At 39.2% G+C, this 17,873-nt stretch overlaps 1 long non-coding RNA gene across 1 annotated transcript; it reads right to left on the bottom strand.

Moving 5' to 3' along the window:
• Positions 1 to 5,008: 5,008 nt before the first annotated feature.
• On the bottom strand, positions 5,009 to 8,562 carry LOC134470583 (uncharacterized). The gene is made up of 2 exons (XR_010039522.1): positions 8,268 to 8,562; positions 5,009 to 5,271 (listed from the first exon to the last, which is right to left on the bottom strand). It is a non-coding gene; the product is annotated as an uncharacterized LOC134470583 (long non-coding RNA).
• Between the last annotated feature and the right edge of the window lie 9,311 nt (positions 8,563 to 17,873).

The raw sequence follows: 17,873 nt of genomic DNA, 5'->3' as shown, positions 1-17,873 counted from the left end.
TAATAAAGCTTGTATGCTTTTATGTCCACACTTGGAGTATCTCTTCTGGTGTCCCTGTTACCTCCAGAAAAGGTGTTTGCCGTTCAGGCATGTGGGTTCTGAAGAGCAGATCAGATATGACTTTACAGCAGCGTTTCTCAAAGTGAGGTCCCCAACATTGGTATCATCTGGGAATTTGTCAGAAATATATTTTTAGGCCTTACCCCACATATTCTGGATCAGAAATTCTAGAAGAAGGACCCAATAATCTATGATTCTGCAAGTCCTCCAGGTGACTCTGATGCATGCTAAAGTTTGAGAATGTCTATTGGAGCCATAGATGTACAAAGAAGCTGACAGTCTCCCAGTGACCAAAAAGACTTCCACAAGGGTCAGGAAAAATGAAAGGTCCTGGAGGAAAGGAGTGATGCGTGTGTCTGGGACCTGAGGGAGAAGCATTAACCCTGAAAGACAACGCAAGGGAATGTGTGACTGAGGTGTGGGATTAGAGGGAAGACGCAAAACCCTGAGACTCTGTGTGTGTGTGTGTGTGTGTGTGTGTGTGTGTGTGTGTGTGTGTGTGCTTTCCAGGATAGCGGTGGCAGAATCTTTTTCAAAGAATCTTGAAAAAAAAGTGTAGTCTTTTAGATACGTTTTAAGTTAGCATTTAAATTTTTTATCATGAGTTTAAAGAGTTGGAAAAGATATAATTTCCAGAATATTATAAATAAATATATCTCATCAGTTTTAACAATTTTCCCAAAGAAATATAAATACCAGAGTATCTTGGTATCCACTATTGAAACTCCAAATACGGGTATCAGTCTAAAAATTTACAGTTACAGAAACCCCTCCTGAGAGTATTTATCTAACCCATTGGCAAAACGGCACAAGGATGCAAAAGAAAGACAAAGAGAAAATATTCCGAAGCCGGGAGGCTCTGGGATGACCCAGTGTTCTTTGTGGTACAAAAGGCCTCATCTACAAAGCTCATGGCTTTTATTGGTATTAATCAAGGAGGTGGGTGGAGGTCGTGGCAGAATGCATAAGAGAAGGAAGGTACAGAGGCCTCTAATTAACAACGCACAGATGGTTTTGATGTGTACAAGGCTGGCATCTTTACTGCCAAGAACATTTGGTTCAATACAGCCAGCTCTACATAGCTCTGTAAATTGGGTGAATGAGAGGTCAGGTGCAGGTTGCAGCAAGGGCTTTTTTTTTTCACGAAAGAACAACGGGGTACTCTCCCACAATTCACTACCAATTTATAGCAAGCTCTGCTTTCATAGCTGAAATTTTTGTTTTTTCTCTCCTTAAATTTGTATTTCTATGCCACCTGTTTCATGGATTTTCACCTGATGTAGTACAGTTGTACGCTTGAAGTATTTTATTGGTCATCTTATCATTCTTCCACAAAAATTACATACATGTAATTTTTCTGGCTGGGGACATAGCTCAGTGGCATGGTGCTTACCTAGCAAGTGCAAGGTCCTGTATTCGATTCCTGGTATTCACAAATAATTTTTCAGTGCAAAATGAAAGTTTAAAATTTTTTGCGACCATAAAGTACTAAGTGTTGAAAGATTATTTTTCATTGAACCATTGAAACAATTATTAGTACACATTCACAAAGCAGCCTACATTGTCACAAATGTAATAACCTTATTAAGTATACAAAAAATGCATCTGTAAATTCTAGAGATTGAATGGCAGTTTATATAACTCATTAAAAAGAATTATCAATATCTTTGTATTGCTTGGAGATGTAACACTTCAGGGTGATGTACAATCATGAGATTTAAAATAGCTTCTTTAAAGTAAAGCACTGTATGGAGACTACTCAAAAAATAAAAACCGAAATTCCCTTTGATCATCTATTCCCTTTTTAGGTAGCTTCCTAAAAATGTTACAAGACATCATACCACAGTGCATACCCATTTTGTAGCAACACAATTCATGATAGGTAAATATTGGGAACAGGCTATATATCCATCAACAGATGAATGGATTTTTAAAAAGGTGGTATTTAAATCATACCTGGTGATGTACACCTGTAATATCAGTGAGGCTGAGGCAGGAGGATCTCCACAAGGCTAGCCTGAACTACAGAGCAAGACCTGTCTCAAAACAAAACAAAATAAGTGGTATTTATGTACAATTGAATACCACCCTGTAAAGAAAGTTAAATTTGAGTCACTAATAGGAAAATGGATGCACCTTGATAGATGTCAAGTGAAGTAAATCAGACACACAAGTTTGAATATCACATGGTGTTCTTATGTGAAAAATTCAATATATAAATAAAATGTGGGAAAAAAGACATACAATAGGAAAAAAGAGAGAAAAACATTATTATCCAGCATGGAGAATGATTCTAAAAGAATACATTGATTTAGCATAATTGTTTTACATGGGCTTTTTTGCTTATTAGTCTGATCATTAATCTGCATTTATGATAATTAACTTTATGACGATGTATGATATACAAGATAAATGAATCTGATGCTGGAAAAATGAAAAGGGGGTCAGAGGGAAAGACCAAAACAATGAGATTATGTACACATACCAACCCCTACAATGAATATAATCACCATGTACTATAAATATACACTAATAAAAATCAAAAATTAAAAAATCACAAAGTAGAAGAATCGTTGCAAAGTATGACGAGAAAAATACAAATTCCAACTACAGGTACATACCCAGACCAATTGTAAAATAGAGCTCATGCAGAGCTGGAAATCCAGTCCCTTAAAACTATCCATATAGAAACAAAAAACAACAACAAAAAACCTATCCATATGTTGGTCTCTCTTGGAAAGTCTTCACATACCTTCGGGGTACTCAGAGAACTTTTGTGTGGGAAAAAGGCTTTGGCCCAGAAATCAGAAGACCTAGATTTGCTCTGAGTTCTGCTTGTTTTCTGCAGGAGCAGGGAGGGATCTCATTTGAGTTTTTAACACATTTCAGTTGCTGATGAGGCCCTTTCACAGTCTACTCATTTCCACAGCATAGCAACTATATAAGACAGGTGCGGTGATCCTTAATCCCATTTTTAAAATAAGGAAATAGGGGCTCAAGGGTAAAGAGCCTTGTATAGCAGCTTGATAATCATAGAACCATATTTCAATCCCAGCCCTGACTCCAAAGTCCATCCTTCAATCACTCCGCAATGTCATGTTTTTAAGAAGTCATGTTTTTAAGAAGTTTTTAAGAACTGCCCCGCCGTGGGGCTGTTGGTCTACCTGTGAAACTGAAATGAGCTAGAAGAATCCTGATATCACTTCCAGACTAACATCCTGTCAGTCTTGGTAGTAGAATCTGGACTTGAAAGTGAAAGGCATTTCCCACAGGTTCACACCCAGGGATTAGGAAACAATATAGAAACGATTCAAAAATTCACCAAACCCAGTAGTAATTCCAAAAAAACATATGAGTTAAAGTCTAAAGAGTTTCACATGGCTTCCAGTCTACATAGAATTAGATGACTGATCTCAATAAAAATGATTAAGCATCTGATAATTGGACATCTAAAAGAAAACTATAAAAAGAAAGCAACAGCAAAAACAAAAAACCAAAAAAGACAAGTAGCTCTACGTATGCTTAATGAAAAGCTATTTCCATGTTTTCATATATAGTGAGATCTGTTGATTACTTGGTATAGGCCTAAGACATACAAAGTGCCCAATTACACAGTCAGTTAGAAACACAATAAAATAGTAATGGGCTCCATATTAAACTTTTGAATCTGTAAGACATGAATATCATATATATTTTTAAATGGGCATGTATTGCACAACATAAATAGCAGTCTACATTTGCAACTTTGCCTTTATTGCTACAATCCACTCCTCAACTTATTTCTTAGCTACTTACAATCTGGCTTTAAAACTTCACTGGGAACTTTCCTCCAAGATCATTGTACAGTCTACTCTATAAATTCAAGAATCATAAGGATTTGTGTTCTGTTTTGTTGGTGATTTCTTTTGAAGTGCAAAAACTTTTTAATAAAATGAGATCCCAGTTGTTGATTCTTTGAAGTACTTCCCGTGCAGTTAACATTTTGTTAATGAGCCTTTTGTCTTCCCCTATGTCTCCATGATTTCTGTAAGAGCTTTCTGCTGCATTTCATGAGACTGGTTTATCCCCTTGGTGGTATTAACCTCAGCAAGTTTCCTTTATACCCTGTGAGTACTCCTTTCTCTCCTTCTTGGAGATTCTTCTGCCAAATACCCATTTTACATGGCCACCATTAAAGGTTTTTCCTTAGCCTTGTCTTAGTTCAATCTAGGTGACAGTCAACACTTCATCTCCTGGGGAAAGTTTCAAGTGTCTCTGTTTATGACTTACAGATTTATATTTCAGTTTATGCTCCAGAGCCTAAATATTAACGTATCATAATTGCTAACAGGATAGCCTTAGGTCTTCAAACTCAACAGTACCCTAAATCAAATGCTTCACCTATTGAGTGCTCTTTCTTGTGGACTTTCTACCTCAAGAAAAGGACTTGCATCTTTTCAGTTATCCAGGCTAGATATCTGCAGTTGACTTTCCCCAATGTATTTCCAGATGAAAAGTAGGGAAAAATACAAAAAGATTTGAAAATAGTTATATGCTTGCTTCCAGGATAGCAAGGTAGGGAGAAGGTGGGACTGTTACTAATTCATAAGTGGTCTGAATCCATAAGTGGTCTGCAGGGAAGGATAATTCCTTTAAAAAGTAAACAAGCAGTCACTGAGTCAGGAGCCTGAAAATCCCACTGATAATGCCTCCAGAATGTTTCTTGTTTTGTCTCTTCCTTTCTGACCACACGGCTCTAATTCAGTGCGTTGGATCTTTTACCTTGGGCTTGGTTTTCAAAAGCTACCTGTACGAGTCAAGACCAGAGAGGCGTGAGCAAGCAGTAGAACACAGCAATGAGTGGAGGGAGGAAGGGACGGAGGGAAAAGGTGCATGATCAGTTTTCTTGATCACAGCCCTGCTGTGCTGGGGGAGTAGAGCAGAGAGAAAAAAGAAACACTCAGAGATGTCTATAAAAGGTAAGGTTTATTGAGACTTAGCAGGCACTCACAAGGAAGGATAGGGTTAACTAAGACTTACTAACCAGTGAAGCACCTGAGATCTGGACGGTCCATGAGAAGTCCATGTTTCTGCAGCATCTCTCAGCAGTCTGCCAGGGCTGTGTACTCAGCCTCTGCACTGCTCCCATAGTTACGGGCTGGCCAGGTACTTGGAAGGTTTAGTGGCAGCAGGATGGACTCACAGCACTTATTCTTTCACAGTATTCTGTTACTGCAGAGAGAGAGGTTTTACAGATTAGGCTATATAGGCAGTGATAGCAGTAGCTCGCTTTGTCCCATTGAATGGCAAGCATTCCAAGGAACAGCCGACCCAGCATGGCCATGGGAGAATGGTTTCTTTCCGTTTATCCAGTTTCCATTGTCGTTCAGATAATATGTATCTGGATACCCTGGTCCCTATCCATATACAGTGTTCCTTTTACTGGGGGGAGCATTGGAATACAAAAGTGTATCTACAAAAGCGTTGGGATACAAAAGTACTTTTTCACAGGGCTGACACACTAGTTGACCAGTAGGAAAACGTGAGGCAAAATATAAGTACAAAGTGGACTGTATCAACATTAGTGCCATCTTGGGTCACAGTGTAAGACAAGCAATGTGACAGATCTGTCTAGATGGCAAAGTTGGAGGACTGTCTTCTATTCTTACAACACATTAAAAATAGAAGCACAAGGGAGTTCATTTGAGTAACCAAGATAGGGAAGAGGCCCAAAGTAATTTCTCTTGAGGAACTGTTGATTAACTGGAGGTTGTAACTTGAAGAAGGTGAAAGGGGGCTTGCACAGTTGTCTTCATTTATGCATGGCACAGCCTTGTGGGACTCACATAAGGATCCTGAAACGGAAAACATTCACTTCAGCACACGTTCATTGAGAGCTCACTCTCTGCTAGGTGTCTGGGATACATAGGAGGCAAGCCAGTCTCCGCCCTGTGAAGCTCAAGTTCTAGCCTGACATACAAACATGTAAACACATGAAAAACATTCAGAAGTGATACAATCAGTTCCCACAGGAGATAATAATGTATCTGACACTAGGAACATCTGGGCCTGCTTGGATGACCACTTGACAGCTTTTAGGAGAGATTTAGGCACTGGATGAACCATTGAATTAGATGACCCAATGGGACTCCTCAATTCCCAGACTTTATGGTTTTCCCTTTCTATTACCATGTGCTAAAATAGAACTTCCTTACAGATACCTCAAGCCTAGAAACTTCAAACTCTTTGCTGTTCCAGGAACAAGTCCTGCACTGAGGTTGGTGAGTCAGCCGTGACTCAGGGTGAATATCCACCCTTGTGGTTCCCTGACCTGGAAAGTCTTTCCCTCACTTTTGGCCACTCAAAATCCGACTTGTGCATAAGGACTCAACTTAAAGATGAACTTTTTTTTTTTTTAACACACAGGGGTGCGTGCTCAGCCCGTTCCAGCAGGCGATCACACCCATTCCCTTCGTCACATCGGAACGAAGGACGCCACTGGGGAGGACCACTCACTTAACACCCCCGGAGCAGGGGGGGATGAGATGGGCTTCCTTTTCCTTTCCAATGCAACTGCCAAGCACTTTTCTAGCAGAGCCAGAAACCTCCCACCCCGTGTTAATGCCACCTACGGCAGGCAGCCCAGAATGAGGCACTGGGACATGCATACATGCATACTGAACTTGTGCACCTGGACTGACAAACCAGAAAGCTCCAGGAGGATCCAAACCGCCCTGCACAGTCACCTCCAGGGGAGGAAGCACCATTCCTTCAAGCGACCCCGCCCTTCTCCTCCCCTCCCCCCCCTTCCCCTTGCCTTTCTCCTCCCCCTTACTCTCCCCTTTCTCCTTCCCCTCCCCCTTACCCTCCCCTTTCTCCTTCCCCTCCCCCTTACCCTCCCTTTTCTCCTCCCCCTCCTCCTCACCCTCCCCCTTATCCTCCCCCTTACCCATCCTCCCTCCCCCTCCGGTCCCCCCTCTCCCTCTCTTCTCCCACAAAAGAGGTGGGAGGGGAGCGAGGTCAGCTGGACTCCGCACTCCTGCCTTCCACAGGCCACCAAACGGTGGAGTAGAGAGACCAGGGGCCAGCAGGCAGATAGAGAAGAGCAGTCCCAATCGGGCTGAATGTCAGTCCATCGCCTGGCATGGAGTAGGCCTGGCCGAGGAGAGCGCTCATTCGCCACATCGGTAAAGATGAGCTTTTTAGCTAAGCCTCCTGGATAGCCCTGAAATGTGTTGCTGGCCGCTGGGGCCCGTTGCACTAGGCATATAGCAGTAATAAAGCACTTATTGTGTTTTACTTGTAACAGACTCCATTATTTCTCACTCCGTTGCATACCGGCTTTTGAGTTTTTGGTTTGAGAGAAAGGACCTTACTTTTATTTTCTCAGAAGAATCTCATGATTCTTACAATACATAGATTTGCACGCAGGACATAGTCAAACAAATCAATGAATATCATACCCGCCAATGAGTTAACTCATTCTATCTACAATGAACTAGACATGACCAATCTAGATTTCCACTGGCTGGAAGTAAGAAAGAGAGTAATTTGTTGGCTTCATTAAGAACGTTCTTTCTCCATTTCTGCTATATCCCTCTCTACTTACCAGCTGTGACCCTGTACAAAGGGCCTGACATCTTTATGCCTCAGTTTCTTTATCTGTACAGTGAAAGTCATATCTACTCTATTGTGTATCTAAGAACTAAAATAAGAACTATCATAAGATTGAGACAAGGATTCCATAGTCCATGTCAAGTACCTAGTACAATACCAAACACCTAATTAGTTCTCATTAAATAGTAACAACTGGGGAAAACACCATTTAAAACAGTAACAATTAAACAATTGTTAAATATTAACAACTAAGAATAATTAGGAATAATAACAATTAGCATCATTGCTCTCCAATAGCTTTATGGTTGAAAGATACAGTTTCAACCATAAAAGTAAGAATTTTTAAAACAGAAGTGACAAAAAGAAGGCAGATGGTTGATCCTTGCATTATATAAAACTGCTATCATCCTAGCAGGAACAGATAATTCAAGGTATGCAATTAAAAACTGTGCCTCTACTTATATTGAATTTGAAAATAATATAGCCAAGAATGTCTGTATGGGATGAAAAACAGAGGTGACCTATCCTTGACAGATAGGAGCCAGATGGTTTGAGAGGTTCAGTGACTTGCCCAAGGCCACACAGATAAGGATGAGAGTGGAGAAACTAACCTGGCCTTCCAGATACGCCTGGCTTTTCAGCCATCGCTGTCTCCACTGTACTCCTGGTTCCCAGCTGCCAGGTTGAGGCCAGCCCGGGTTGGTGATGTTGTTTATCCAAAGCTTTACAGGCTCCAAGACTTCACTGCTGACTGTTGGGGCTGAGGCTTCAGGTACACTTTCAGGTGAGGAAGATCTGACTCATGGGCTCGAGCAGGCTGGGGCCTGCAAGTGGAGGTTGCCCAGGGTGTCTTCTGTGAAGGGCTGTGGACATGACAAAGGCAGAGAATCTGAGGCCTGGCTTATGTGTATTTAATCCAGGAGATGTAAGAGTGCACTGCATCATTCAATAAATCTGTGTCAGGAAGACAAACCCAGAATGAATCCAAATGTGTCAAAGCCATGTGAAGAGACTTTCAAACTATGTTTGGATCAAAGAAACAAAACTCAGAAAAGGAAACTCCTTCACTCCCTTGTTCTGTAAGAGGTGTTTAATGTTCATAAAAATTTGCAAGGAGGCAAAGTTATTCTGATCTCCAGTAAGCTAATGGTGTTCAGTGAAAGAGGTTAAAAAGAACAGAGAGAAGAAACCAAAGTCCACCAAGGGAGGAGACAGTAAAAGAATATTGTGTTGCTGTTCCTGAATCTTAGCTTAAAAGAATTATAAAGGAAGGCACAGGATAACATTGGTCTTCATCTTTAATACATATTTACAGAAGGCTTATTTTTTCTTCACAAAACATCATTTGATAGGCAACAACTTCATTTTAATACATATATATTCATATCTAAAGTATACCTAATTCTCCCCCACTCAGGGTGATAACACAACCTCTAAACACGTCTTTCATAAATGTAAAACAAACACCTCTGCCTCTCCCGCTGGAAATGGATGGCTGTGTTGGGTGCCAGAAAAGAGGGATGCTACGGGTAATACAAACCATCTTCTGGGAGAAGCAGGTGTCTGAGATTTCTGTGTGTGTCTAGTGAGCCATTTGTGTCAAAACAGCTATATGGTGGAGCAGAAGACAAAGTCTGTTTCTTTGGGCTGCTTTTGGACTTTGCAGTGGGAAGTTTCTACAAAAATAGGGGCAGTTTTCCAGTGATAAATTTGGAAAAGTAGTAGATCTAAATAAGAACTAATGCATGGATTTGTAGGAATATTAAAACATCATTAATTCAGATCCCATTTATTTGGAATTTGTGATGATCTGAGTGTTACTGATGACAAGAGACTCTTGTTTTTAGTTCCCAGGTCTAGTAAGAAAACTTTGAAAAAAATTCTGAACCCATAAGCAATAATTCATATTCAAACATTTAATACATGTATTATAAGAATGATTAATTACTTATTAAAGCAGATATAGAAAATCATTCCCTCTCATTTTGAATTATATTATGTATTTGAATAATTACAATAATTCCTTTGACTTATTCAACAATAGTCTCATGGTCAAGGCTTTTTCTTTCAATTGTTTTTTATTTTGCTCTGCTTCCCAGTTGTCATGAATTAAGGATCTTTGCTTCACCACACCCTTTTACTATGTTGCTTCTGCTTTGGAGCCAGTGAACTATGGTCTGAATCCCCCGAAAAGGTATCATCTAATGAACTGTTCAGATACTACTAAGTTGAAAAGAAGCTGAGCATAAACTATATATGAGAGTTACTGAAGAACCTCATTTGAGCTTAACAAGGCTGATCCAGAGCAGAAATTCCAGAAAATGTCATTGGCTGAGAAGATTTGATATGATAAAGGCAGCAGGATCCGAGGGTGAAAGGTACCCTGGACATCTAGGGAGGAAGAATGGCAGGAGAACAAGGACAAACCAGTAGGAGTTAAAGAATAAACAAATTTAGGCTTCCAGGAAACTATGGTGGATAACAGCAGCTACGGAGGCTCTCTGAGATAGCCAGCTTAGATTCCACGAATGGTACAGTGTGGGGAGTCCTAAGCAGGGGGAAATATACCCTGCCAACCCAGGAACGAACTAAGCTGAGAGAAACCAACTGGAACGGCAATCCCGGTGCTACGACTGGAACAGCTGAAGTCTCAGTGCCAAAGCTGGAACCCGTGCCTCTGGAAACCACAGCTTGAATATCTTGCTGCTGCTGCTGCATCTGAATCAGCACAGCAGAGACAGAGATGCAAAATCTCTCAGAGCGGGAATTGGCGAACCAAACTGAGAGCAGAGCTGGCAGGGAGCCCTGCATCGACCTGAGGTGACTGAGAGGAACAGGGACCCTTCCATAGACTAGGAGGCTCCAACCAAGGACATTCTGGGACAGGCAGACTAGCCGGAACAGGACGCTGCAGTGACTTCAGTCACATATTCCCCTCTCAAGTGGGATTGGTGGGGAGAGCTTGAACTGGGTAGCACTGCAGACTAAGACCCAGTAGGCTAGCCCAAACCAGGTCCCTGTGCCTGGCAGTGCACTCTAATGCAGTGAAGCCTTCAGCAGGTTGACTGACCTGGAGGGGCGGGCCCAGCATAGGCTGCCCAGGTCTGTGTCTCCCTGGTACACTGCAGTGGGTGGGAACACCTAGCCAGCACAATTCAAACAAACCTAACCGACAAAAAAAGAAACTGGGCACCCTATATACGCTTGTATGGAAGGAACAAAAAGTACAAGAAGAGGGAGCAACAAGAAAGGGTCCTCAGTCCCCAATCCTGAGAACACTGATCCAAGAAAGGTAAATGCAAAGGAGAATGAGGACAGAAAACATGCAATATCAGACACAGTACTAATAGACATAAAGCAATATCTCTGGGACCTCATAGACGAGTTCAAAAGTGAAGTATTTAACCAAGTAAAGCAAGATATAAGTAGGATAGTTAGAGAAATGCTAAGCACTGCCCAAGGAAAAAAAGACGGTGGAATGGAAGTACAGAAAAAAGGGGAGAATTGTTTGATGGAGAAAATAGAGAAAATGTAGAATACATGAAGCAGGTTCAAAGAGATTACCAGGAAACTAAAAACTCTATTAAAAGTTGGCATAACAGCTTGAAAGAAACAAAGGATAGATTATCTGAACTGCAGGACAGATTTGTAATGTGGGAACATGAAACAAAAAACTTCTTAAAAATATCAAGGAAACAAGCAGTAAAAGGCTAGAAGATGATAAGAGGATCTATAACTTAAGAATTAAGAATGTAAAGGAAGAAACAGAGATACAAACAAATGAACTGCAAAGGCTATTCACAGAAATAATCAAGGGGAACTTCCCTAAAATGGGAAAAAGTAAAGATACTCAGATCTATGAGGCATATAGGACCCCAGCCACCCACAACCCAAACAGAGCTACACCCAGGCATATAATAATCAAAATCCCAGAAATCCAATATAAGAACAGAATATTAAAAGCCATCAGAGACAAGAAACAGATCACTTACAAGGGAACACCCATCAGAATTACAGCAGACTTCTCAGCACAAACCATCAAATCACAAAGAGCATGGGGGGAAATAATTCAAGCTTTGAAAGATAATAACTTCCAGCCAAGATTGATATATCCTGCACAATTGTGCCTAGAAATTAATGGAGAATCAAGGTGCTTCCAGGATAACTAGGATAACCAGGATCTAGGGGAATTTGCAACCAGTAATTCAATTCTACAGAGAATACTGCAGGACATTCTAAAAGAGAAAAATACCAAGATTCCAGAAACAGTGGCAGAGAGGCCACAATAAATGGAGCAGAAAGTGAAATGAAGAAGACAAACTGACAACTAATGACAGAAAAAGAGCTCAACAGAAATGAGGCAGAGAAGGTTAGATGGTATGAACAGCTATTTTAGAGAAAACAAGACATCATAAAAGTTAGTGCTGATTTAATATCATCTTGTTTTGAAGTTCCATCAAGCTTTTGTTCTTCTGTTTCCAGCAGTCTTACCATGTTGTATCTTATTGGATTTTATTATATGTGATAATATAAACAAAAACTTTTATAGACAAGGAGATAATACAGAAACCATTGTTCATTTTATGTTAGTTGGTTCTAAATACCCTGTAATACTGTCATTCTCTGGAATGGTTTTACATTGTCTGGATATGTTTGATGCTACAGTATACAAAGTTATACTCAAAGATTTCAAGGAAAGAGACACTATGATAACTACTTTTATGTCGGGATATCTTGTGGTGAAACACTATTTTGCTTAAATGGTTATGTTTTGACCTGTGCTGTTTTGTTGTTATGCCTTCTTTTATCTCAATCTCCTTTTTTTTATTATTTACTTTTTTATTTTTATCTTTTTAATTAAGGGAAAAATAAAAAATAGCAGGATATATTATAGTAATCCACTTTGATTTACTATTAACTTGATTTGAAACCTTGTATCGCTCTCACCATCTTGTTTTGACTGATTTTCCTCTATTCTGTTTTGCTTGACAGTACCAAGTTCGAAAGTATAGGCAACAACTGTGAAGACAATAAGATTCATTATGACGCCCATTCTGGTTGACTATTATCTTCTTTTGAAGTCCTGTTAATGTCTCCAATGTTTTGGTTTTATTGGTTTTGTTCTTTACTGTTTTGTTCAATTTTATTATAACTGATGATATAGGCAATTCTTTTTAAGATAGCAAGAGGCATTATGGTAACCATTGTTGATCACCTTGTATTCTGTTTTTACGTTATGTACTATGTCCATCCTTTTGATTTGACTGACTCTGTTTTATTATGTCTCATTTGGTTTTATTCTCTTCAAAAAAAGTAATAAGAACTGTGGGAGTAATAAAACCCAAAATGTGTAATTGTCATTGTAAAAAAGAGAGGAAAAGAAAGTGCTCTAAAGAATATAACTGCATGTATATTTAAGTGTATAAGATAGATAACCATATTACTGAGTTTTTGTTGGATCATTGAACAGAACTGTTTGCAGTCTCACTGTGTGAATGTCCCCTTTATATGCTTTAATTTTGTAACTTGAACAACTATTTCTAAGATGACAATATGTAATCTATTAACTAGTGATTTCCTACTGTTTATTTTTTTGAAATTCTGTATAACTTGTACCCTTTTTCTGTTTTTTTTTCTTTTTCTCCTTAAATAAAATTTTAAAAAGAAGACTTTTCCTTTCACATTTTCCTTCTTCTTGCCACTCATGATAATCAGGGAGGATAATCATTAACTACCTCCTATTTTCCATCATATAAATCTTCTAAAACAATGTGTTTTTTAGCTCCTAGTTGGGCAAGTTGTAACTGAGATTCTCAAATACAACTACCATAAAGTAACCTTGTCACCATTAATTCAGAAGAAAAACTTGGCAAACTATAATAATCCAACAAGCCATTCACCAACAAAACCACGACACACCTGTTAATCATTTCTTCTCCTGAGTCACTCGATTTCGATGTAGAAAGACAATCGTCACAAATTTTCCACCCCAAGCCCATCAAAACAAGTTTGCATATTCATTCCAGAGTTAGCGAATTCCTTCCTAAGAGGTTAACAAATTCCACATAATGTTCATTTGCTGCAAACACAGTGTGTTGTAAACACACTAAGGTTTTAAACAATCTGCATTGCTTAATGTATCCTTTATCCCATGTCACACTGTCTCCTCAGTGCTAGTTCTATACAGTGTGCTTAACACCAGAGGAAAGAAGTTTCGTGGGGGAGGGAAAGCATATGTTGCCTACAGTGGAAGGGCTATGTGAACCCTGGAAATACAACTTCATCTCTGGCCTTCAGCTCCCCCAGCTATGAGATGAAAGCATTGGATGACCACTGTCTTAGATACTTTTTTCTCACTGCTAAGACAAAATATTTGACACCCAAAGTTAAAGTGATGTCAGGTATTTTGCACACAGTTTGTAGAGGTTTCAGTGCATAATCAGCTGGTTCCAAGGAAGGATAGCATGGCAGACAGGCATTGCAGAGGAGAAACAGTTTGTGGCAGGCAAAATGTAGTAAAACAAGCAAGAGAGAAGACAAGCCTCCTTCTCTTCCTATATTATATCCAGGCTACCGGGATTAGGGTGGTGCCAAACAAATAATTACTGATATAGTGATCACCCACCCTCAATCCTAGCATTGCACCATGCATCAATCACATATTCTAGACCCAGCAACCTCTAAAAACTTCTACCTGTCCCCCAAAGCGTGAGTCTTTGGGGGACATCTAGCCATAAGCCATCTTTTTGATGCCTGCCAATTCCCACAGGCCTACTTGTATAATCAGAAAGAGATGATATTAGAAAGCTGGAGGGGCTGGTGGAGAGTGAAAACGGTGGGCAAAGGACCATGTTGAATCCAAGAGTGAAGAGCTTAGATTTTTTACAACAGACAGAGAAATCAATTTAGATTCCTAAGAGGCAGGGTGAATTGATGACAGTGGTGTGAGAGGCAGGTCATTCTGATAAGAGTGTAAGATGCAGTAAAGTGAGCTTAAGAGATGTCATGTATACAGTTTGTAGCAAAGTCCAGGCAAACACCCCTTTACTATTTTTGCTTCCCAGGAGGGGTAAGGTTCCACTCCAGTTTTCTTGAAGAGATCTAATTAAATAAGAAAGTGTAAGCCAAAGGGAAAATTCAATGTGGAGGGCTTAGCTTTTTATCTTTCAGTAGTTAACCTTGCCCACATCCCTCATGTGAGTACTGACCTTAAAAGTTCTCTGACAGTTTTCAAAAGTGTTGTTATCTCATTTTATCACTTCAAGAATCAAATATTTTCCATCAACAGAAACAACCATAAGCCACGGCCAAGAAACCACTGGCCACAGACTCTTAGATAACGCAGCCATGATAGCATTTCTTTATGGGTAGTTTGTTCAATTGGCTACTTGGAGCAGGAAATCTTGGGGAGTGGACCCAGAGTAATGAGCCATGGAAGTCCCCTCTGGACTCCACTGAGCTGCAAGTGAATCCCTCCTAGACATCTTCTTAAGTGGAGATTGATCCAGTTATGCTGTATGACCTCTGAAACATGAGAGTCCTTCACACAATCAAGTGCTTTTCAGGAAATTTGTCCTCTTATCTGAAGATAGACTAGGCCTAAGTCACATGGAACCTAGCTAGGAACAAGAAAATAGAAATGACCTGAAAATTCCCACTGATATGTAGTATGCTCACATACTAAATTCTTTGAAAAGAATCATGAGGTTGAGTTATCTATGATCCCTATGTGTTACAGGTACAGAAAGGAAGTACAGTGACAAAGGTCCTAATTTTTGTCCATGACTGGTGTTGACCTTAGTTGCCACTGAACCTCTTACCCAAGGATTTATCTTTATGAAAGTGGTTGCCAGGTCATAAGTAGAATGGCTAGTTACTATTGTTCAATACAGCCTGCAGCAAGTTCAGTGGTATGTAAGGTAATCTCTCACATAGACTGCTTTCTCCCTCCTGGCTTATAGGAAGCTATTGATGTCCAAAGTGGATTTTACTTATTATTTATTTATTTGTGGCAAATCATTTTTTGTCAGCATCGTAAGTGCCTTGCTTCTAAAGCAAGATAATCCTAAATTTTGGAGAAAACAATTCGTTTCTTAAGGAGCATGATGAGGCCTCTTTCATAAATTGTCATTTGGATGACATAGCTTGCACACTAATGTCTAAAGCTAGATTCCAGTCACCTTTTAAAATAGAAATCTGCCATAAGTACTGAAGCTTGTCCCCAGATTCACTGACCCCTGGTCCACTTTTCAGAGAGAAAGAAAAAAATCCTATTAGATTATTTGTGCAGTTTTAGCCAGTCTCTAAAATTTGAAACTTTTGATTCATTTACTTAGAGATAAATTTTAGTGTATCATTGACAAAATTTGATAGATAGCCACTGTGCTTGAAGATGAACAAAATATCAGTATGGATTTTCTCCATTTAATTTGTATTTTTTTTTCCATGAGGGATATTGGAAACTTCCTATCAACTTTCAATTATGTGAGTATATAATGCAAATGTTAATGAAATACAAGAATCTTTGTCTCTGTGCTCATTTTTGGCTTCCAGACCAGTCATCACCCTGACCTCAGGTTGCTCTTTAAAGGCAGTATGACGGGGAATCAGGACAGTTTCTGTTTTTCTATGAGAAACATTAGCTCCCCCATATGTTCTTAGTGGCTCGTACCTGATTCTGGTTCCTGATTTCGTTATCTTAAGTATACTTTATGTATCCAGACTTGCCTTGCAACATGACCTCACATTCATAATTTTGATTTTATAGTCACAGAATCATCTAATGGCTTCCTGATGATGAATCATACCCTTTTGAAGTCTTAGGCTTTTTTTAAGTGATATGATGGTCTATTGTTTACCTGCTTTGTTCTGTTTCCACATCTTTGCAATTCTTAACAGTAAGGGACCAACTTCTCAAATCTGTTCTCTTACTCCACTGTTCCCAGCTTTCCTGTTGATTGTCAGAGTTTCTGATCAGTTCCATGGGGCACTTTTTTCGTGAGATAGCTGAAGATACCTTTCATGTGCTAGCTTTCCATCTCTTCCTGCTTTTGGCATATGACATATAAACACTCTCTGGAAACGAGTTTTCTAAACAGGCTTAACTGTAGTTTTGGTTTTTTTCATGTGCTGTAGCAGCTCTTCACCTTTTTTAAGTTTTGTAATTCAACTCATCTTTCTGCTGGGACATTACTTATCAATTAGGGGTGGGTCTATGTGATGTATCTGGCTAATAAAATATTCCATTCCTTAGGTCAGTTATATCCTGTACTTTTATATATTTATAGTCCCTTATTTCTTGGTATTTATCATATGCTACTTTGGGCCAGTCATGATCTCTTATAATCACTTATCCATTTGTTCAATAAGTATTTGTTGGGGTCCTTCAAAATACCCTGCCTGTATTGTATCCCTTCCAAACCACCTTAAAAATTCTTAAGAGCAGTGATCATGTCTTGTATTTTTTTAAATTCACTTTTATTAAAAACAGTACTTTGCACATAATAGGTAAGTAGGTGCTCATTGATTAAATGCCTGATCCATATGTCAAATGGCATGAACATTCTTTTATTTTCTAAGAATACAAGTTTCCCCAGGAGACAGATCTTTTGTGAATGGCAAGAGGATCTAGAGACTGAAGAAGGAGGGAGGGAGGGAAAGGTAAAGGGAACAAAATGAATTAAGATATATTAACATTTTAAATACCTACTCCTTAAGATGTAGGTAAACTTTATGTACTGCAAATGTGCACTATAAGAAAAGAATATTAGTTTCCAAAGCAAATATTTATTTTGTGCAATTATGAAAAACTACAGGCCGGGGATTTAGCTCAGTGGCATAAGCGCCTGCCTGGGAAGCAGGAGGTCGTGAGTTTGATCCCCAGTACCAACAAAAACAAAACAAAACCCTCTATATATGTATATATGGGAGTAAGAACATCAATGAGAAAAAGACTTATGGAAAAAAATGAATGTCTCATAATAAACTACTATTTTTTTTAGAATTTTATTTTATTTGAAGAAAATAAAGTTTGCTGAGAATTGTTGAGTAGAGGATATTTAGCAAGTTTAGTTATTACCACTGGTTTAATGTTAAATGATTTAATGCAATAAAATGTAATGAGTCAATACAGCTAGGAATCATGAGAAAACGGTAGAAATTACTGATAATACAGAGATCAACAGAGGTTAATTACATAATTATTTAGTTACAGATTT

The sequence above is a fragment of the Cavia porcellus genome, unplaced genomic scaffold (genome assembly GCF_034190915.1).
Source record: "Cavia porcellus strain 051 isolate PalLab524CR breed Dunkin Hartley unplaced genomic scaffold, mCavPor4.1 scaffold_15, whole genome shotgun sequence".
NCBI classification, from domain to species: domain Eukaryota; kingdom Metazoa; phylum Chordata; class Mammalia; order Rodentia; family Caviidae; genus Cavia; species Cavia porcellus.
This window is presented reverse-complemented; position numbering and strand designations above follow the sequence as displayed.